The sequence below is a fragment of the Nelumbo nucifera genome, chromosome 4, assembly GCF_055504915.1.
Source record: "Nelumbo nucifera cultivar China Antique chromosome 4, China Antique-T2T, whole genome shotgun sequence".
Taxonomy (NCBI): domain Eukaryota; kingdom Viridiplantae; phylum Streptophyta; class Magnoliopsida; order Proteales; family Nelumbonaceae; genus Nelumbo; species Nelumbo nucifera.
This window is the reverse complement of record NC_142652.1, coordinates 53,210,227-53,227,817: the sequence shown is the minus strand read 5'-3', so window position 1 is coordinate 53,227,817 and position 17,591 is coordinate 53,210,227. Positions and strand designations below refer to the sequence as shown.

At 46.5% G+C, this 17,591-nt stretch overlaps 36 non-coding genes and 1 pseudogene across 36 annotated transcripts; all 37 read left to right on the top strand.

The window, feature by feature from the left end:
• The first annotated feature begins 355 nt into the window (after positions 1 to 355).
• LOC148798856 (5S ribosomal RNA) lies at positions 356 to 474 on the top strand. The gene has a single exon (XR_016071526.1). It is a non-coding gene; the product is annotated as a 5S ribosomal RNA (ribosomal RNA).
• Positions 475 to 828: 354 nt separating this feature from the next.
• On the top strand, positions 829 to 947 carry LOC148798855 (5S ribosomal RNA). The gene has a single exon (XR_016072348.1). It is a non-coding gene; the product is annotated as a 5S ribosomal RNA (ribosomal RNA).
• A 353-nt stretch (positions 948 to 1,300) lies between these two features.
• LOC148798854 (5S ribosomal RNA) lies at positions 1,301 to 1,419 on the top strand. The gene has a single exon (XR_016074832.1). It is a non-coding gene; the product is annotated as a 5S ribosomal RNA (ribosomal RNA).
• Positions 1,420 to 1,774: 355 nt separating this feature from the next.
• Positions 1,775 to 1,893, top strand: LOC148798853 (5S ribosomal RNA). Its single transcript, XR_016075357.1, has one exon. It is a non-coding gene; the product is annotated as a 5S ribosomal RNA (ribosomal RNA).
• Positions 1,894 to 2,248: 355 nt separating this feature from the next.
• Positions 2,249 to 2,367, top strand: LOC148798852 (5S ribosomal RNA). Its single transcript, XR_016075469.1, has one exon. It is a non-coding gene; the product is annotated as a 5S ribosomal RNA (ribosomal RNA).
• Positions 2,368 to 2,722: 355 nt separating this feature from the next.
• LOC148798851 (5S ribosomal RNA) lies at positions 2,723 to 2,841 on the top strand. Its single transcript, XR_016068998.1, has one exon. It is a non-coding gene; the product is annotated as a 5S ribosomal RNA (ribosomal RNA).
• Positions 2,842 to 3,195: 354 nt separating this feature from the next.
• On the top strand, positions 3,196 to 3,314 carry LOC148798850 (5S ribosomal RNA). The gene has a single exon (XR_016070330.1). It is a non-coding gene; the product is annotated as a 5S ribosomal RNA (ribosomal RNA).
• A 355-nt stretch (positions 3,315 to 3,669) lies between these two features.
• On the top strand, positions 3,670 to 3,788 carry LOC148798849 (5S ribosomal RNA). Its single transcript, XR_016075787.1, has one exon. It is a non-coding gene; the product is annotated as a 5S ribosomal RNA (ribosomal RNA).
• Positions 3,789 to 4,142: 354 nt separating this feature from the next.
• On the top strand, positions 4,143 to 4,261 carry LOC148798848 (5S ribosomal RNA). Its single transcript, XR_016074989.1, has one exon. It is a non-coding gene; the product is annotated as a 5S ribosomal RNA (ribosomal RNA).
• A 355-nt stretch (positions 4,262 to 4,616) lies between these two features.
• On the top strand, positions 4,617 to 4,735 carry LOC148798847 (5S ribosomal RNA). Its single transcript, XR_016071703.1, has one exon. It is a non-coding gene; the product is annotated as a 5S ribosomal RNA (ribosomal RNA).
• A 353-nt stretch (positions 4,736 to 5,088) lies between these two features.
• Positions 5,089 to 5,207, top strand: LOC148798846 (5S ribosomal RNA). The gene has a single exon (XR_016073419.1). It is a non-coding gene; the product is annotated as a 5S ribosomal RNA (ribosomal RNA).
• Positions 5,208 to 5,562: 355 nt separating this feature from the next.
• LOC148798845 (5S ribosomal RNA) lies at positions 5,563 to 5,681 on the top strand. Its single transcript, XR_016073101.1, has one exon. It is a non-coding gene; the product is annotated as a 5S ribosomal RNA (ribosomal RNA).
• Positions 5,682 to 6,036: 355 nt separating this feature from the next.
• LOC148798844 (5S ribosomal RNA) lies at positions 6,037 to 6,155 on the top strand. The gene has a single exon (XR_016071525.1). It is a non-coding gene; the product is annotated as a 5S ribosomal RNA (ribosomal RNA).
• Positions 6,156 to 6,509: 354 nt separating this feature from the next.
• Positions 6,510 to 6,628, top strand: LOC148798843 (5S ribosomal RNA). Its single transcript, XR_016073277.1, has one exon. It is a non-coding gene; the product is annotated as a 5S ribosomal RNA (ribosomal RNA).
• A 355-nt stretch (positions 6,629 to 6,983) lies between these two features.
• Positions 6,984 to 7,102, top strand: LOC148798842 (5S ribosomal RNA). The gene has a single exon (XR_016075419.1). It is a non-coding gene; the product is annotated as a 5S ribosomal RNA (ribosomal RNA).
• A 354-nt stretch (positions 7,103 to 7,456) lies between these two features.
• On the top strand, positions 7,457 to 7,575 carry LOC148798841 (5S ribosomal RNA). The gene has a single exon (XR_016069149.1). It is a non-coding gene; the product is annotated as a 5S ribosomal RNA (ribosomal RNA).
• A 355-nt stretch (positions 7,576 to 7,930) lies between these two features.
• LOC148798840 (5S ribosomal RNA) lies at positions 7,931 to 8,049 on the top strand. Its single transcript, XR_016068978.1, has one exon. It is a non-coding gene; the product is annotated as a 5S ribosomal RNA (ribosomal RNA).
• Positions 8,050 to 8,404: 355 nt separating this feature from the next.
• LOC148798839 (5S ribosomal RNA) lies at positions 8,405 to 8,523 on the top strand. Its single transcript, XR_016069058.1, has one exon. It is a non-coding gene; the product is annotated as a 5S ribosomal RNA (ribosomal RNA).
• Positions 8,524 to 8,878: 355 nt separating this feature from the next.
• LOC148798838 (5S ribosomal RNA) lies at positions 8,879 to 8,997 on the top strand. Its single transcript, XR_016074835.1, has one exon. It is a non-coding gene; the product is annotated as a 5S ribosomal RNA (ribosomal RNA).
• A 354-nt stretch (positions 8,998 to 9,351) lies between these two features.
• LOC148798837 (5S ribosomal RNA) lies at positions 9,352 to 9,470 on the top strand (annotated as a pseudogene).
• A 355-nt stretch (positions 9,471 to 9,825) lies between these two features.
• Positions 9,826 to 9,944, top strand: LOC148798836 (5S ribosomal RNA). Its single transcript, XR_016073514.1, has one exon. It is a non-coding gene; the product is annotated as a 5S ribosomal RNA (ribosomal RNA).
• Positions 9,945 to 10,298: 354 nt separating this feature from the next.
• Positions 10,299 to 10,416, top strand: LOC148798835 (5S ribosomal RNA). Its single transcript, XR_016069751.1, has one exon. It is a non-coding gene; the product is annotated as a 5S ribosomal RNA (ribosomal RNA).
• Positions 10,417 to 10,769: 353 nt separating this feature from the next.
• LOC148798834 (5S ribosomal RNA) lies at positions 10,770 to 10,888 on the top strand. Its single transcript, XR_016072099.1, has one exon. It is a non-coding gene; the product is annotated as a 5S ribosomal RNA (ribosomal RNA).
• Positions 10,889 to 11,243: 355 nt separating this feature from the next.
• Positions 11,244 to 11,362, top strand: LOC148798833 (5S ribosomal RNA). The gene has a single exon (XR_016072347.1). It is a non-coding gene; the product is annotated as a 5S ribosomal RNA (ribosomal RNA).
• Positions 11,363 to 11,715: 353 nt separating this feature from the next.
• On the top strand, positions 11,716 to 11,834 carry LOC148798832 (5S ribosomal RNA). The gene has a single exon (XR_016074831.1). It is a non-coding gene; the product is annotated as a 5S ribosomal RNA (ribosomal RNA).
• A 355-nt stretch (positions 11,835 to 12,189) lies between these two features.
• LOC148798831 (5S ribosomal RNA) lies at positions 12,190 to 12,308 on the top strand. The gene has a single exon (XR_016075356.1). It is a non-coding gene; the product is annotated as a 5S ribosomal RNA (ribosomal RNA).
• Positions 12,309 to 12,663: 355 nt separating this feature from the next.
• Positions 12,664 to 12,782, top strand: LOC148798830 (5S ribosomal RNA). The gene has a single exon (XR_016075468.1). It is a non-coding gene; the product is annotated as a 5S ribosomal RNA (ribosomal RNA).
• A 355-nt stretch (positions 12,783 to 13,137) lies between these two features.
• Positions 13,138 to 13,256, top strand: LOC148798829 (5S ribosomal RNA). Its single transcript, XR_016075459.1, has one exon. It is a non-coding gene; the product is annotated as a 5S ribosomal RNA (ribosomal RNA).
• Positions 13,257 to 13,610: 354 nt separating this feature from the next.
• LOC148798828 (5S ribosomal RNA) lies at positions 13,611 to 13,729 on the top strand. Its single transcript, XR_016070329.1, has one exon. It is a non-coding gene; the product is annotated as a 5S ribosomal RNA (ribosomal RNA).
• Positions 13,730 to 14,084: 355 nt separating this feature from the next.
• LOC148798827 (5S ribosomal RNA) lies at positions 14,085 to 14,203 on the top strand. Its single transcript, XR_016075776.1, has one exon. It is a non-coding gene; the product is annotated as a 5S ribosomal RNA (ribosomal RNA).
• Positions 14,204 to 14,557: 354 nt separating this feature from the next.
• LOC148798826 (5S ribosomal RNA) lies at positions 14,558 to 14,676 on the top strand. Its single transcript, XR_016074988.1, has one exon. It is a non-coding gene; the product is annotated as a 5S ribosomal RNA (ribosomal RNA).
• Positions 14,677 to 15,031: 355 nt separating this feature from the next.
• Positions 15,032 to 15,150, top strand: LOC148798825 (5S ribosomal RNA). The gene has a single exon (XR_016071702.1). It is a non-coding gene; the product is annotated as a 5S ribosomal RNA (ribosomal RNA).
• Positions 15,151 to 15,503: 353 nt separating this feature from the next.
• On the top strand, positions 15,504 to 15,622 carry LOC148798824 (5S ribosomal RNA). Its single transcript, XR_016073418.1, has one exon. It is a non-coding gene; the product is annotated as a 5S ribosomal RNA (ribosomal RNA).
• A 355-nt stretch (positions 15,623 to 15,977) lies between these two features.
• On the top strand, positions 15,978 to 16,096 carry LOC148798823 (5S ribosomal RNA). Its single transcript, XR_016073100.1, has one exon. It is a non-coding gene; the product is annotated as a 5S ribosomal RNA (ribosomal RNA).
• Positions 16,097 to 16,451: 355 nt separating this feature from the next.
• Positions 16,452 to 16,570, top strand: LOC148798822 (5S ribosomal RNA). The gene has a single exon (XR_016071524.1). It is a non-coding gene; the product is annotated as a 5S ribosomal RNA (ribosomal RNA).
• A 354-nt stretch (positions 16,571 to 16,924) lies between these two features.
• Positions 16,925 to 17,043, top strand: LOC148798821 (5S ribosomal RNA). Its single transcript, XR_016068966.1, has one exon. It is a non-coding gene; the product is annotated as a 5S ribosomal RNA (ribosomal RNA).
• A 355-nt stretch (positions 17,044 to 17,398) lies between these two features.
• Positions 17,399 to 17,517, top strand: LOC148798820 (5S ribosomal RNA). The gene has a single exon (XR_016075417.1). It is a non-coding gene; the product is annotated as a 5S ribosomal RNA (ribosomal RNA).
• Positions 17,518 to 17,591: the final 74 nt, after the last annotated feature.

Sequence of the window (17,591 nt, the reverse complement as noted above, 5' to 3'; positions counted from 1 at the left end):
AATTTTATTAATATTTTATTTCGATATCGTATTTGCAAATTCCATTTGTCGTTTCGGCGAGACAAACGCAAACAACGCGCCGGATACTCGGACCATTTGCGGCACGATTGTCATTACTGAATGGGAACCGTGAAAAAACCGGGCTTTTGGCATTCGTCGTGCATTGTGGGCCCCGCGATAGTATTGCATCTATCCGGGGGTCCGGCAGATCTAAAAAGCAAACACTCTGCTCACGTAAGAGCTTGTGCACGGTTACCAAGGGAGGAAGGCTGCATACACAGTATTTTCAAGTCTAAAACAATTAATGGAGGGGAGCAAGATAGTGCATAAAGATCTAAGCGAGCATGAATTAAACGGGTGCGATCATACCAGCACTAATGCACCGGATCCCATCAGAACTCCGAAGTTAAGCGTGCTTGGGCGAGTGCAGTACTAGGATGGGTGACCTCCTGGGAAGTCCTCGTGTTGCACCCCAATTTTATTAATATTTTATTTTGATTTGTATTTGCAAATTCCATTTGTTGTTTCTGGGAGACAACTGGAAACAATGCGTCGGATATTCGGACCATTTGCGGCACGATCGTCATTACTGAATGGCAACGATGCAAGAACCGGGCTTTCGGCATTCGTCATGCATTGTGGGCCCCGCGATAGTATTGCATCTATCCGGGGGTGCGGCAGATCTGAAAAGCAAACACACTGCTCACGTAGGAGCTTGTGCACAGTTACCAAGGGAGGAAGGCTGCATACACAGTTTTTTCAAGTCTAAAACAATTAATGGAGGGGAGCAAGATAGTGCATAAAGATCTAAGCGAGCATGAATTAAACGGGTGCGATCATACCAGCACTAATGCACCGGATCCCATCAGAACTCCGAAGTTAATCGTGCTTGGGCGGGAGTAGTACTAGGATGGGTGACCTCCTGTGAAGTCCTCGTGTTGCACCCCAATTTTATTAATATTTTATTTTGATTTGTATTTGCAAATTCCATTTGTTGTTTCTGGGAGATACTGGAAACAATGCGTCGGATACTCGGACCATTTGCGGCACGATCGTCATTACTGAATGGCCACGATGCAAGAACCGGGCTTTCGGCATTCGTCATGCATTGTGGGCCCCGCGATAGTATTGCATCTATCCGGAGGTGCGGCAGATCTGAAAAGCAAACACTCCGCTCACGTAGGAGCTTGTGCACGGTTACCAAGGGAAGAAGGCTGCATTCACATTTTTTTCAAATCTAAAACAATTAATGGAAGGGAGCAAGATAGTTCATAAAGATCTAAGCGAGCATGAATTAAACGGGTGCGATTATACCAGCACTAATGCACCGGATCCCATCAGAACTCCGAAGTTAAGTGTGCTTGGGCGAGAGTAGTATTAGGATGGGTGACCTCCTGGGAAGTCCTTGTGTTGCACCCCAATTTTATTAATATTTTATTTCGATATCGTATTTGCAAATTCCATTTGTCGTTTCGGCGAGACAAACTCAAACAACGCGCCGGATACTCGGACCATTTGCGGCACGATCGTCATTACTGAATGGGAACCGTGCAAAAACCGGGCTTTTGGCATTCGTCGTGCATTGTGGGCCCCGCGATAGTATTGCATCTATCCGGGGGTGCGGCAGATCTGAAAAGCAAACACTCTGCTCACGTAGGAGCTTGTGCACGGTTACCAAGGGAGGAAGGCTGCATACACAGTTTTTTCAAGTCTAAAACAATTAATGGAGGGGAGCAAGATAGTGCATAAAGATCTAAGCGAGCATGAATTAAACGGGTGCGATCATACCAGTACTAATGCACCGGATCCCATCAGAACTCCGAAGTTAAGTTTGCATGGGCGAGAGTAGTACTAGGATGGGTGACCTCCTGGGAAGTCCTCGTGTTGCACCCCAATTTTATTAATATTTTATTTCGATATCGTATTTGCAAATTCCATTTGTCGTTTCGGCGAGACAAACGCAAACAACGCGCTGGATACTCGGACCATTTGCGGCACGATTGTCATTACTGAATGGGAACCGTGCAAAAACCGGGCTTTTGGCATTCGTCGCGCATTGTGGGCCCCGCGATAGTATTGCATCTATCCGGGGGTGCGGCAGATCTGAAAAGCAAACACTCTGCTCACGTAGGAGCTTGTGCACGGTTACCAAGGGAGGAAGGCTGCATACACAGTTTTTTCAAGTCTAAAACAATTAATGGAGGGGAGCAAGATAGTGCATAAACATCTAAGCGAGCATGAATTAAACGGGTGCGATAATACCAGCACTAATGCACCGGATCCCATCAGAACTCCGAAGTTAAGTGTGCATGGGCGGGAGTAGTCCTAGGATGGGTGACCTCCTGGGAAGTCCTCGTGTTGCACCCCAATTTTATTAATATTTTATTTCGATATCGTATTTGCAAATTCCATTTGTCGTTTCGGCGAGACAAACGCAAACAACGCGCCGGATACTCGGACCATTTGCGGCACGATTGTCATTACTGAATGGGAACCGTGAAAAAACCGGGCTTTTGGCATTCGTCGTGCATTGTGGGCCCCGCGATAGTATTGCATCTATCCGGGGGTGCGGCAGATCTAAAAAGCAAACACTCTGCTCACGTAAGAGCTTGTGCACGGTTACCAAGGGAGGAAGGCTGCATACACAGTTTTTTCAAGTCTAAAACAATTAATGGAGGGGAGCAAGATAGTGCATAAAGATCTAAGCGAACATGAATTAAATGGGTGCGATCATTCCAACACTAATGCACCGGATCCCATCAGAACTCCGAAGTTAAGCATGCTTGGGCGAGAGTAGTACTAGGATGGGTGACCTCCTGGGAAGTCCTCGTGTTGCACCCCAATTTTATTAATATTTTATTTTGATTTGTATTTGCAAATTCCATTTGTTGTTTCTAGGAGACAACTAGAAACAATGCGTCGGATACTCGGACCATTTGCGGCACGATCGTCATTACTGAATGGCAACGATGCAAGAACCGGGCTTTCGGCATTCGTCATGCATTGTGGGCCCCGCGATAGAATTGCATCTATCCGGGGGTGCGGCAGATCTGAAATGCAAACACTCTGCTCACGTAGGAGCTTGTGCACGGTTACCAAGGGAGGAAGGCTGCATACACAGTTTTTTCAAATCTAAAACAATTAATGGAGGGGAGCAAGATAGTGCATAAAGATCTAAGCGAGCATGAATTAAACGGGTGCGATCATACCAGCACTAATGCACAGGATCCCATCAGAACTCCGAAGTTAAACGTGCTTGTGTGAGAGTAGTACTAGGATGGGTGACCTCCTGGGAAGTTCTCGTGTTGCACCCCAATTTTATTAATATTTTATTTCGATATCGTATTTGCAAATTCCATTTGTCGTTTCGGCGAGACAAACGCAAACAACGTGCCGGATACTCGGACCATTTGCGGCACGATTGTCATTACTGAATGGGAACCGTGCAAAAACCGGGCTTTTGGCATTCATCGTGCATTGTGGGCCCCGCGATATTATTGCATCTATCAGGGGGTGCGGCAGATCTGAAAAGCAAACACTCTGCTCACGTAGGAGCTTGTGCACGGTTACCAAGGGAGGAAGGCTGCATACACAGTTTTTTCAAGTCTAAAACAATTAATGGAGGGGAGCAAGATAGTGCATAAAGATCTAAGCGAGCATGAATTAAACGGGTGCGATCATACCAGCACTAATGCACCGGATCCCATCAGAACTCCGAAGTTAAGCGTGCTTGGGCGAGAGTAGTACTAGGATGGGTGACCTCCTGGGAAGTCCTCGTGTTGCACCCCAATTTTATTAATATTTTATTTTGATTTGTATTTGCAAATTCCATTTGTTGTTTCTAGGAGACAACTAGAAACAATGCGTCGGATACTCGGACCATTTGCGGCACGATCGTCATTACTGAATGGCAACGATGCAAGAACCGGGCTTTCGGCATTCGTCATGCATTGTGGGCCCCGCGATAGTATTGCATCTATCCGGGGGTGCGGCAGATCTGAAATGCAAACACTCTGCTCACGTAGGAGCTTGTGCACGGTTACCAAGGGAGGAAGGCTGCATACACAGTTTTTTCAAATCTAAAACAATTAATGGAGGGGAGCAAGATAGTGCATAAAGATCTAAGCGAGCATGAATTAAACGGGTGCGATCATACCAGCACTAATGCACAGGATCCCATCAGAACTCCGAAGTTAAACGTGCTTGGGTGAGAGTAGTACTAGGATGGGTGACCTCCTGGGAAGTTCTCGTGTTGCACCCCAATTTTATTAATATTTTATTTCGATATCGTATTTGCAAATTCCATTTGTCGTTTCGGCGAGACAAACGCAAACAACGTGCCGGATACTCGGACCATTTGCGGCACGATTGTCATTACTGAATGGGAACCGTGCAAAAACCGGGCTTTTGGCATTCATCGTGCATTGTGGGCCCCGCGATATTATTGCATCTATCAGGGGGTGCGGCAGATCTGAAAAGCAAACACTCTGCTCACGTAGGAGCTTGTGCACGGTTACCAAGGGAGGAAGGCTGCATACACAGTTTTTTCAAGTCTAAAACAATTAATGGAGGGGAGCAAGATAGTGCATAAAGATCTAAGCGAGCATGAATTAAACGGGTGCGATCATACCAGCACTAATGCACCGGATCCCATCAGAACTCCGAAGTTAAGCGTGCTTGGGCGAGAGTAGTACTAGGATGGGTGACCTCCTGGGAAGTCCTCGTCTTGCACCCCAATTTTATTAATATTTTATTTTGATTTGTATTTGGAAATTCCATTTGTTGTTTCTGGGAGATACTGGAAACAATGCGTCGGATACTCGGACCATTTGCGGCACGATCGTCATTACTGAATGGCCACGATGCAAGAACCGGGCTTTCGTCATTCGTCATGCATTGTGGGCCCCACAATAGTATTACATCTATCCGGAGGTGCGGCAGATCTGAAAAGCAAACACTCCGCTCACGTAGGAGCTTGTGCACGGTTACCAAGGGAAGAAGGCTGCATACACATTTTTTTCAAATCTAAAACAATTAATGGAAGGGAGCAAGACAGTGCATAAAGATCTAAGCGAGCATGAATTAAACGGGTGCGATCATACCAGCACTAATGCACCGGATCCCATCAGAACTCCGAAGTTAAGTGTGCTTGGGCGAGAGTAGTATTAGGATGGGTGACCTCCTGGGAAGTCCTTGTGTTGCACCCCAATTTTATTAATATTTTATTTCGATATCGTATTTGCAAATTCCATTTGTCGTTTCGGCGAGACAAACTCAAACAAAGCGCCGGATAATCGGACCATTTGCGGCACGATCGTCATTACTGAATGGGAACCGTGCAAAAACCGGGCTTTTGGCATTCGTCGTGCATTGTGGGCCCCGCGATAGTATTGCATCTATCCGGGGGTGCGGCAGATCTGAAAAGCAAACACTCTGCTCACGTAGGAGCTTGTGCACGGTTACCAAGGGAGGAAGTCTGCATACACAGTTTTTTCAAGTCTAAAACAAATAATGGAGGGGAGCAAGATAGTGCATAAAGATCTAAGCGAGCATGAATTAAACGGGTGCGATCATACCAGCACTAATGCACCGGATCCCATCAGAACTCCGAAGTTAAGTGTGCATGGGCGAGAGTAGTATTAGGATGGGTGACCTCCTGGGAAGTCCTCGTGTTGCACCCCAATTTTATTAATATTTTATTTCGATATCGTATTTGCAAATTCCATTTGTCGTTTCGGCGAGTCAAACGCAAACAACGCGCCGGATACTCGGACCATTTGCGGCACGATTGTCATTACTGAATGGGAACCGTGAAAAAACCGGGCTTTTGGCATTCGTCGTGCATTGTGGGCCCCGCGATAGTATTGCATCTATCCGGGGGTCCGGCAGATCTAAAAAGCAAACACTCTGCTCACGTAAGAGCTTGTGCACGGTTACCAAGGGAGGAAGGCTGCATACACAGTTTTTTCAAGTCTAAAACAATTAATGGAGGGGAGCAAGATAGTGCATAAAGATCTAAGCGAGCATGAATTAAACGGGTGCGATCATACCAGCACTAATGCACCGGATCCCATCAGAACTCCGAAGTTAAGCGTGCTTGGGCGAGTGCAGTACTAGGATGGGTGACCTCCTGGGAAGTCCTCGTGTTGCACCCCAATTTTATTAATATTTTATTTTGATTTGTATTTGCAAATTCCATTTGTTGTTTCTGGGAGACAACTGGAAACAATGCGTCGGATATTCGGACCATTTGCGGCACGATCGTCATTACTGAATGGCAACGATGCAAGAACCGGGCTTTCGGCATTCGTCATGCATTGTGGGCCCCGCGATAGTGTTGCATCTATCCGGGGGTGCGGCAGATCTGAAATGCAAACACTCTGCTCACGTAGGAGCTTGTGCACGGTTACCAAGGGAGGAAGGCTGCATACACAGTTTTTTCAAATCTAAAACAATTAATGGAGGGGAGCAAGATAGTGCATAAAGATCTAAGCGAGCATGAATTAAACGGGTGCGATCATACCAGCACTAATGCACCGGATCCCATCAGAACTCCGAAGTTAAGTGTGCTTGGGCGAGCGTAGTACTAGGATGGGTGACCTCCTGTGAAGTCCTCGTGTTGCACCCCAATTTTATTAATATTTTATTTCGATATCGTATTTGCAAATTCCATTTGTCGTTTCGGCGAGACAAACGCAAACAACGCGCCGGATACTCGGACCATTTGCGGCACAATCGTCATTACTGAATGAGAACCGTGCAAAAACCGGGCTTTTGGCATTCGTCGTGCATTGTGGGCCCCGCGATAGTATTGCATCTATCCGGGGGTGCGACAGATCTGAAAAGCAAACACTCTGCTCACGTAGGAGCTTGTGCACGGTTACCAAGGGAGGAATGCTGCATACACAGTTTTTTCAAGTCTAAAACAATTAATGGAGGGGAGCAAGATAGGGCACAAAGATCTAAGCGAGCATGAATTAAACGGGTGCGATCATACCAGCACTAATGCACCGGATCTCATCAGAACTCCGAAGTTAAGCGTGCTTGGGCGAGAGTAGTAATAGGAAGGGTGACCTCCTGGGAAGTCCTCGTGTTGCACCCCAATTTTATTAATATTTTATTTTGATTTGTATTTGCAAATTCCATTTGTTGTTTCTGGGAGACAACTGGAAACAATGCGTCGGATACTCGGACCATTTGCGGCACGATCGTCATTACTGAATGGCAACGATGCAAGAACCGGGCTTTCGGCATTCGTCGTGCATTGTGGGCCCCGCGATATTATTGCATCTATCAGGGGGTGCGGCAGATCTGAAAAGCAAACACTCTGCTCACGTAGGAGCTTGTGCACGGTTACCAAGGGAGGAAGGCTGCATACACAGTTTTTTCAAGTCTAAAACAATTAATGGAGGGGAGCAAGATAGTGCATAAAGATCTAAGCGAGCATGAATTAAACGGGTGCGATCATACCAGCACTAATGCACAGGATCCCATCAGAACTCCGAAGTTAAGCGTGCTTGGGCGAGAGTAGTACAAGGATGGGTGACCTCCTGGGAAGTCCTTGTGTTGCACCCCAATTTTATTAATATTTTATTTCGATATCGTATTTGCAAATTCCATTTGTCGTTTCGGCGACACAAACTCAAACAACGCGCCGGATACTCGGACCATTTGCGGCACGATCGTCATTACCGAATGGGAACCGTGCAAAAACCGGGCTTTTGGCATTCGTCGTGCATTGTGGGCCTCGCGATAGTATTGCATCTATCCGGGGGTGCGGCAGATCTGAAAAGCAAACACTCTGCTCACGTAGGAGCTTGTGCACGGTTACCAGGGGAGGAAGTCTGCATACACACTTTTTTCAAGTCTAAAACAAATAATGGAGGGGAGCAAGATAGTGCATAAATATCTAAGCGAGCATGAATTAAACGGGTGCGATCATACCAGCACTAATGCACCGGATCCCATCAGAACTCCGAAATTAAGTGTGCATGGGCGAGAGTAGTATTAGGATGGGTGACCTCCTGGGAAGTCCTCGTGTTGCACCCCAATTTTATTAATATTTTATTTCGATATCGTATTTGCAAATTCCATTTGTCGTTTCGGCGAGACAAACGCAAACAACGCGCCGGATACTCGGACCATTTGCGGCACGATTGTCATTACTGAATGGGAACCGTGAAAAAACCGGGCTTTTGGCATTCGTCGTGCATTGTGGGCCCCGCGATAGTATTGCATCTATCCGGGGGTGCGGCAGATCTAAAAAGCAAACACTCTGCTCACGTAAGAGCTTGTGCACGGTTACCAAGGGAGGAAGGCTGCATACACAGTTTTTTCAAGTCTAAAACAATTAATGGAGGGGAGCAAGATAGTGCATAAAGATCTAAGCGAGCATGAATTAAACGGGTGCGATCATACCAGCACTAATGCACCGGATCCCATCAGAACTTCGAAGTTAAGTGTGCTTGGGCGAGAGTTGTATTAGGATGGGTGACCTCCTGGGAAGTCCTCGTGTTGCACCCCAATTTTATTAATATTTTATTTCGATATCGTATTTGCAAATTCCATTTGTCGTTTCGGCGAGACAAACGCAAACAACGCGCCGGATACTCGGACCATTTGCGGCACAATCGTCATTACTGAATGAGAACCGTGCAAAAACCGGGCTTTTGGCATTCGTCGTGCATTGTGGGCCCCGCGATAGTATTGCATCTATCCGGGGGTGCGACAGATCTGAAAAGCAAACACTCTGCTCACGTAGGAGCTTGTGCACGGTTACCAAGGGAGGAATGCTGCATACACAGTTTTTTCAAGTCTAAAACAATTAATGGAGGGGAGCAAGATAGGGCACAAAGATCTAAGCGAGCATGAATTAAACGGGTGCGATCATACCAGCACTAATGCACCGGATCTCATCAGAACTCCGAAGTTAAGCGTGCTTGGGCGAGAGTAGTAATAGGAAGGGTGACCTCCTGGGAAGTTCTCGTGTTGCACCCCAATTTTATTAATATTTTATTTTGATTTGTATTTGCAAATTCCATTTGTTGTTTCTGGGAGACAACTGGAAACAATGCGTCGGATACTCGGACCATTTGCGGCACGATCGTCATTACTGAATGGCAACGATGCAAGAACCGGGCTTTCGGCATTCGTCGTGCATTGTGGGCCCCGCGATATTATTGCATCTATCAGGGGGTGCGGCAGATCTGAAAAGCAAACACTCTGCTCACGTAGGAGCTTGTGCACGGTTACCAAGGGAGGAAGGCTGCATACACAGTTTTTTCAAGTCTAAAACAATTAATGGAGGGGAGCAAGATAGTGCATAAACATCTAAGCGAGCATGAATTAAACGGGTGCGATAATACCAGCACTAATGCACCGGATCCCATCAGAACTCCGAAGTTAAGTGTGCATGGGCGGGAGTAGTCCTAGGATGTGTGACCTCCTGGGAAGTCCTCGTGTTGCACCCCAATTTTATTAATATTTTATTTCGATATCGTATTTGCAAATTCCATTTGTCGTTTCGGCGAGACAAACGCAAACAACGCGCCGGATACTCGGACCATTTGCGGCACGATTGTCATTACTGAATGGGAACCGTGAAAAAACCGGGCTTTTGGCATTCGTCGTGCATTGTGGGCCCCGCGATAGTATTGCATCTATCCGGGGGTGCGGCAGATCTAAAAAGCAAACACTCTGCTCACGTAAGAGCTTGTGCACGGTTACCAAGGGAGGAAGGCTGCATACACAGTTTTTTCAAGTCTAAAACAATTAATGGAGGGGAGCAAGATAGTGCATAAAGATCTAAGCGAGCATGAATTAAATGGGTGCGATCATTCCAGCACTAATGCACCGGATCCCATCAGAACTCCGAAGTTAAGCATGCTTGGGCGAGAGTAGTACTAGGATGGGTGACCTCCTGGGAAGTCCTCGTGTTGCACCCCAATTTTATTAATATTTTATTTTGATTTGTATTTGCAAATTCCATTTGTTGTTTCCAGGAGACAACTAGAAACAATGCGTCGGATACTCGGACCATTTGCGGCACGATCGTCATTACTGAATGGCAACGATGCAAGAACCGGGCTTTCGGCATTCGTCATGCATTGTGGGCCCCGCGATAGTATTGCATCTATCCGGGGGTGCGGCAGATCTGAAATGCAAACACTCTGCTCACGTAGGAGCTTGTGCACGGTTACCAAGGGAGGAAGGCTGCATACACAGTTTTTTCAAATCTAAAACAATTAATGGAGAGGAGCAAGATAGTGCATAAAGATCTAAGCGAGCATGAATTAAACGGGTGCGATCATACCAGCACTAATGCACAGGATCCCATCAGAACTCTGAAGTTAAGCGTGCTTGGGCGAGAGTAGTACTAGGATGGGTGACCTCCTGGAAGTCCTCGTGTTGCACCCCAATTTTATTAATATTTTATTTTGATTTGTATTTGCAAATTCCATTTGTTGTTTCTGGGAGATACTGGAAACAATTCGTCGGATACTCGGACCATTTGCGGCACGATCGTCATTACAGAATGGCCACGATGCAAGAACCGGGCTTTCGGCATTCGTCATGCATTGTGGGCCCCGCGATAGTATTGCATCTATCCGGAGGTGCGGCAGATCTGAAAAGCAAACACTCCGCTCACGTAGGAGCTTGTGCACGGTTACCAAGGGAGGAAGGCTGCATACACATTTTTTTCAAATCTAAAACAATTAATGGAGGGGAGCAAGACAGTGCATAAAGATCTAAGCGAGCATGAATTAAACGGGTGCGATCATACCAGCACTAATGCACCGGATCCCATCAGAACTCCGAAGTTAAGTGTGCTTGGGCGAGCGTAGTACTAGGATGGGTGACCTCCTGGGAAGTCCTCGTGTTGCACCCCAATTTTATTAATATTTTATTTCGATATCGTATTTGCAAATTCCATTTGTCGTTTCGGCGAGACAAACGCAAACAACGCGCCGGATACTCGGACCATTTGCGGCACAATCGTCATTACTGAATGGGAACCGTGCAAAAACCGGGCTTTTGGCATTCGTCGTGCATTGTGGGTCCCGCGATAGTATTGCATTTATCCGGGGGTGCGGCAGATCTGAAAAGCAAACACACTGCTCACGTAGGAGCTTGTGCACAGTTACCAAGGGAGGAAGGCTGCATACACAGTTTTTTCAAGTCTAAAACAATTAATGGAGGGGAGCAAGATAGTGCATAAAGATCTAAGCGAGCATGAATTAAACGGGTGCGATCATACCAGCACTAATGCACCGGATCCCATCAGAACTCCGAAGTTAATCGTGCTTGGGCGGGAGTAGTACTAGGATGGGTGACCTCCTGTGAAGTCCTCGTGTTGCACCCCAATTTTATTAATATTTTATTTTGATTTGTATTTGCAAATTCCATTTGTTGTTTCTGGGAGATACTGGAAACAATGCGTCGGATACTCGGACCATTTGCGGCACGATCGTCATTACTGAATGGCCACGATGCAAGAACCGGGCTTTCGGCATTCGTCATGCATTGTGGGCCCCGCGATAGTATTGCATCTATCCGGAGGTGCGGCAGATCTGAAAAGCAAACACTCCGCTCACGTAGGAGCTTGTGCACGGTTACCAAGGGAAGAAGGCTGCATTCACATTTTTTTCAAATCTAAAACAATTAATGGAAGGGAGCAAGATAGTTCATAAAGATCTAAGCGAGCATGAATTAAACGGGTGCGATTATACCAGCACTAATGCACCGGATCCCATCAGAACTCCGAAGTTAAGTGTGCTTGGGCGAGAGTAGTATTAGGATGGGTGACCTCCTGGGAAGTCCTTGTGTTGCACCCCAATTTTATTAATATTTTATTTCGATATCGTATTTGCAAATTCCATTTGTCGTTTCGGCGAGACAAACTCAAACAACGCGCCGGATACTCGGACCATTTGCGGCACGATCGTCATTACTGAATGGGAACCGTGCAAAAACCGGGCTTTTGGCATTCGTCGTGCATTGTGGGCCCCGCGATAGTATTGCATCTATCCGGGGGTGCGGCAGATCTGAAAAGCAAACACTCTGCTCACGTAGGAGCTTGTGCACGGTTACCAAGGGAGGAAGGCTGCATACACAGTTTTTTCAAGTCTAAAACAATTAATGGAGGGGAGCAAGATAGTGCATAAAGATCTAAGCGAGCATGAATTAAACGGGTGCGATCATACCAGTACTAATGCACCGGATCCCATCAGAACTCCGAAGTTAAGTTTGCATGGGCGAGAGTAGTACTAGGATGGGTGACCTCCTGGGAAGTCCTCGTGTTGCACCCCAATTTTATTAATATTTTATTTCGATATCGTATTTGCAAATTCCATTTGTCGTTTCGGCGAGACAAACGCAAACAACGCGCTGGATACTCGGACCATTTGCGGCACGATTGTCATTACTGAATGGGAACCGTGCAAAAACCGGGCTTTTGGCATTCGTCGCGCATTGTGGGCCCCGCGATAGTATTGCATCTATCCGGGGGTGCGGCAGATCTGAAAAGCAAACACTCTGCTCACGTAGGAGCTTGTGCACGGTTACCAAGGGAGGAAGGCTGCATACACAGTTTTTTCAAGTCTAAAACAATTAATGGAGGGGAGCAAGATAGTGCATAAACATCTAAGCGAGCATGAATTAAACGGGTGCGATAATACCAGCACTAATGCACCGGATCCCATCAGAACTCCGAAGTTAAGTGTGCATGGGCGGGAGTAGTCCTAGGATGGGTGACCTCCTGGGAAGTCCTCGTGTTGCACCCCAATTTTATTAATATTTTATTTCGATATCGTATTTGCAAATTCCATTTGTCGTTTCGGCGAGACAAACGCAAACAACGCGCCGGATACTCGGACCATTTGCGGCACGATTGTCATTACTGAATGGGAACCGTGAAAAAACCGGGCTTTTGGCATTCGTCGTGCATTGTGGGCCCCGCGATAGTATTGCATCTATCCGGGGGTGCGGCAGATCTAAAAAGCAAACACTCTGCTCACGTAAGAGCTTGTGCACGGTTACCAAGGGAGGAAGGCTGCATACACAGTTTTTTCAAGTCTAAAACAATTAATGGAGGGGAGCAAGATAGTGCATAAAGATCTAAGCGAACATGAATTAAATGGGTGCGATCATTCTAGCACTAATGCACCGGATCCCATCAGAACTCCGAAGTTAAGCATGCTTGGGCGAGAGTAGTACTAGGATGGGTGACCTCCTGGGAAGTCCTCGTGTTGCACCCCAATTTTATTAATATTTTATTTTGATTTGTATTTGCAAATTCCATTTGTTGTTTCTAGGAGACAACTAGAAACAATGCGTCGGATACTCGGACCATTTGCGGCACGATCGTCATTACTGAATGGCAACGATGCAAGAACCGGGCTTTCGGCATTCGTCATGCATTGTGGGCCCCGCGATAGAATTGCATCTATCCGGGGGTGCGGCAGATCTGAAATGCAAACACTCTGCTCACGTAGGAGCTTGTGCACGGTTACCAAGGGAGGAAGGCTGCATACACAGTTTTTTCAAATCTAAAACAATTAATGGAGGGGAGCAAGATAGTGCATAAAGATCTAAGCGAGCATGAATTAAACGGGTGCGATCATACCAGCACTAATGCACAGGATCCCATCAGAACTCCGAAGTTAAACGTGCTTGTGTGAGAGTAGTACTAGGATGGGTGACCTCCTGGGAAGTTCTCGTGTTGCACCCCAATTTTATTAATATTTTATTTCGATATCGTATTTGCAAATTCCATTTGTCGTTTCGGCGAGACAAACGCAAACAACGTGCCGGATACTCGGACCATTTGCGGCACGATTGTCATTACTGAATGGGAACCGTGCAAAAACCGGGCTTTTGGCATTCATCGTGCATTGTGGGCCCCGCGATATTATTGCATCTATCAGGGGGTGCGGCAGATCTGAAAAGCAAACACTCTGCTCACGTAGGAGCTTGTGCACGGTTACCAAGGGAGGAAGGCTGCATACACAGTTTTTTCAAGTCTAAAACAATTAATGGAGGGGAGCAAGATAGTGCATAAAGATCTAAGCGAGCATGAATTAAACGGGTGCGATCATACCAGCACTAATGCACCGGATCCCATCAGAACTCCGAAGTTAAGCGTGCTTGGGCGAGAGTAGTACTAGGATGGGTGACCTCCTGGGAAGTCCTCGTGTTGCACCCCAATTTTATTAATATTTTATTTTGATTTGTATTTGCAAATTCCATTTGTTGTTTCTAGGAGACAACTAGAAACAATGCGTCGGATACTCGGACCATTTGCGGCACGATCGTCATTACTGAATGGCAACGATGCAAGAACCGGGCTTTCGGCATTCGTCATGCATTGTGGGCCCCGCGATAGTATTGCATCTATCCGGGGGTGCGGCAGATCTGAAATGCAAACACTCTGCTCACGTAGGAGCTTGTGCACGGTTACCAAGGGAGGAAGGCTGCATACACAGTTTTTTCAAATCTAAAACAATTAATGGAGGGGAGCAAGATAGTGCATAAAGATCTAAGCGAGCATGAATTAAACGGGTGCGATCATACCAGCACTAATGCACAGGATCCCATCAGAACTCCGAAGTTAAACGTGCTTGGGTGAGAGTAGTACTAGGATGGGTGACCTCCTGGGAAGTTCTCGTGTTGCACCCCAATTTTATTAATATTTTATTTCGATATCGTATTTGCAAATTCCATTTGTCGTTTCGGCGAGACAAACGCAAACAACGTGCCGGATACTCGGACCATTTGCGGCACGATTGTCATTACTGAATGGGAACCGTGCAAAAACCGGGCTTTTGGCATTCATCGTGCATTGTGGGCCCCGCGATATTATTGCATCTATCAGGGGGTGCGGCAGATCTGAAAAGCAAACACTCTGCTCACGTAGGAGCTTGTGCACGGTTACCAAGGGAGGAAGGCTGCATACACAGTTTTTTCAAGTCTAAAACAATTAATGGAGGGGAGCAAGATAGTGCATAAAGATCTAAGCGAGCATGAATTAAACGGGTGCGATCATACCAGCACTAATGCACCGGATCCCATCAGAACTCCGAAGTTAAGCGTGCTTGGGCGAGAGTAGTACTAGGATGGGTGACCTCCTGGGAAGTCCTCGTCTTGCACCCCAATTTTATTAATATTTTATTTTGATTTGTATTTGGAAATTCCATTTGTTGTTTCTGGGAGATACTGGAAACAATGCGTCGGATACTCGGACCATTTGCGGCACGATCGTCATTACTGAATGGCCACGATGCAAGAACCGGGCTTTCGTCATTCGTCATGCATTGTGGGCCCCACAATAGTATTACATCTATCCGGAGGTGCGGCAGATCTGAAAAGCAAACACTCCGCTCACGTAGGAGCTTGTGCACGGTTACCAAGGGAAGAAGGCTGCATACACATTTTTTTCAAATCTAAAACAATTAATGGAAGGGAGCAAGACAGTGCATAAAGATCTAAGCGAGCATGAATTAAACGGGTGCGATCATACCAGCACTAATGCACCGGATCCCATCAGAACTCCGAAGTTAAGTGTGCTTGGGCGAGAGTAGTATTAGGATGGGTGACCTCCTGGGAAGTCCTTGTGTTGCACCCCAATTTTATTAATATTTTATTTCGATATCGTATTTGCAAATTCCATTTGTCGTTTCGGCGAGACAAACTCAAACAAAGCGCCGGATAATCGGACCATTTGCGGCACGATCGTCATTACTGAATGGGAACCGTGCAAAAACCGGGCTTTTGGCATTCGTCGTGCATTGTGGGCCCCGCGATAGTATTGCATCTATCCGGGGGTGCGGCAGATCTGAAAAGCAAACACTCTGCTCACGTAGGAGCTTGTGCACGGTTACCAAGGGAGGAAGTCTGCATACACAGTTTTTTCAAGTCTAAAACAAATAATGGAGGGGAGCAAGATAGTGCATAAAGATCTAAGCGAGCATGAATTAAACGGGTGCGATCATACCAGCACTAATGCACCGGATCCCATCAGAACTCCGAAGTTAAGTGTGCATGGGCGAGAGTAGTATTAGGATGGGTGACCTCCTGGGAAGTCCTCGTGTTGCACCCCAATTTTATTAATATTTTATTTCGATATCGTATTTGCAAATTCCATTTGTCGTTTCGGCGAGTCAAACGCAAACAACGCGCCGGATACTCGGACCATTTGCGGCACGATTGTCATTACTGAATGGGAACCGTGAAAAAACCGGGCTTTTGGCATTCGTCGTGCATTGTGGGCCCCGCGATAGTATTGCATCTATCCGGGGGTCCGGCAGATCTAAAAAGCAAACACTCTGCTCACGTAAGAGCTTGTGCACGGTTACCAAGGGAGGAAGGCTGCATACACAGTTTTTTCAAGTCTAAAACAATTAATGGAGGGGAGCAAGATAGTGCATAAAGATCTAAGCGAGCATGAATTAAACGGGTGCGATCATACCAGCACTAATGCACCGGATCCCATCAGAACTCCGAAGTTAAGCGTGCTTGGGCGAGTGCAGTACTAGGATGGGTGACCTCCTGGGAAGTCCTCGTGTTGCACCCCAATTTTATTAATATTTTATTTTGATTTGTATTTGCAAATTCCATTTGTTGTTTCTGGGAGACAACTGGAAACAATGCGTCGGATATTCGGACCATTTGCGGCACGATCGTCATTACTGAATGGCAACGATGCAAGAACCGGGCTTTCGGCATTCGTCATGCATTGTGGGCCCCGCGATAGTGTTGCATCTATCCGGGGGTGCGGCAGATCTGAAATGCAAACACTCTGCTCACGTAGGAGCTTGTGCACGGTTACCAAGGGAGGAAGGCTGCATACACAGTTTTTTCAAATCTAAAACAATTAATGGAGGGGAGCAAGATAGTGCATAAAGATCTAAGCGAGCATGAATTAAACGGGTGCGATCATACCAGCACTAATGCAACGGATCCCATCAGAACTCCGAAGTTAAGTGTGCTTGGGCGAGCGTAGTACTAGGATGGGTGACCTCCTGTGAAGTCCTCGTGTTGCACCCCAATTTTATTAATATTTTATTTCGATATCGTATTTGCAAATTCCATTTGACGTTTCGGCGAGACAAACGCAAACAACGCGCCGGATACTCGGACCATTTGCGGCACAATCGTCATTACTGAATGAGAACCGTGCAAAAACCGGGCTTTTGGCATTCGTCGTGCATTGTGGGCCCCGCGATAGTATTGCATCTATCCGGGGGTGCGACAGATCTGAAAAGCAAACACTCTGCTCACGTAGGAGCTTGTGCACGGTTACCAAGGGAGGAATGCTGCATACACAGTTTTTTCAAGTCTAAAACAATTAATGGAGGGGAGCAAGATAGGGCACAAAGATCTAAGCGAGCATGAATTAAACGGGTGCGATCATACCAGCACTAATGCACCGGATCTCATCAGAACTCCGAAGTTAAGCGTGCTTGGGCGAGAGTAGTAATAGGAAGGGTGACCTCCTGGGAAGTCCTCGTGTTGCACCCCAATTTTATTAATATTTTATTTTGATTTGTATTTGCAAATTCCATTTGTTGTTTCTGGGAGACAACTGGAAACAA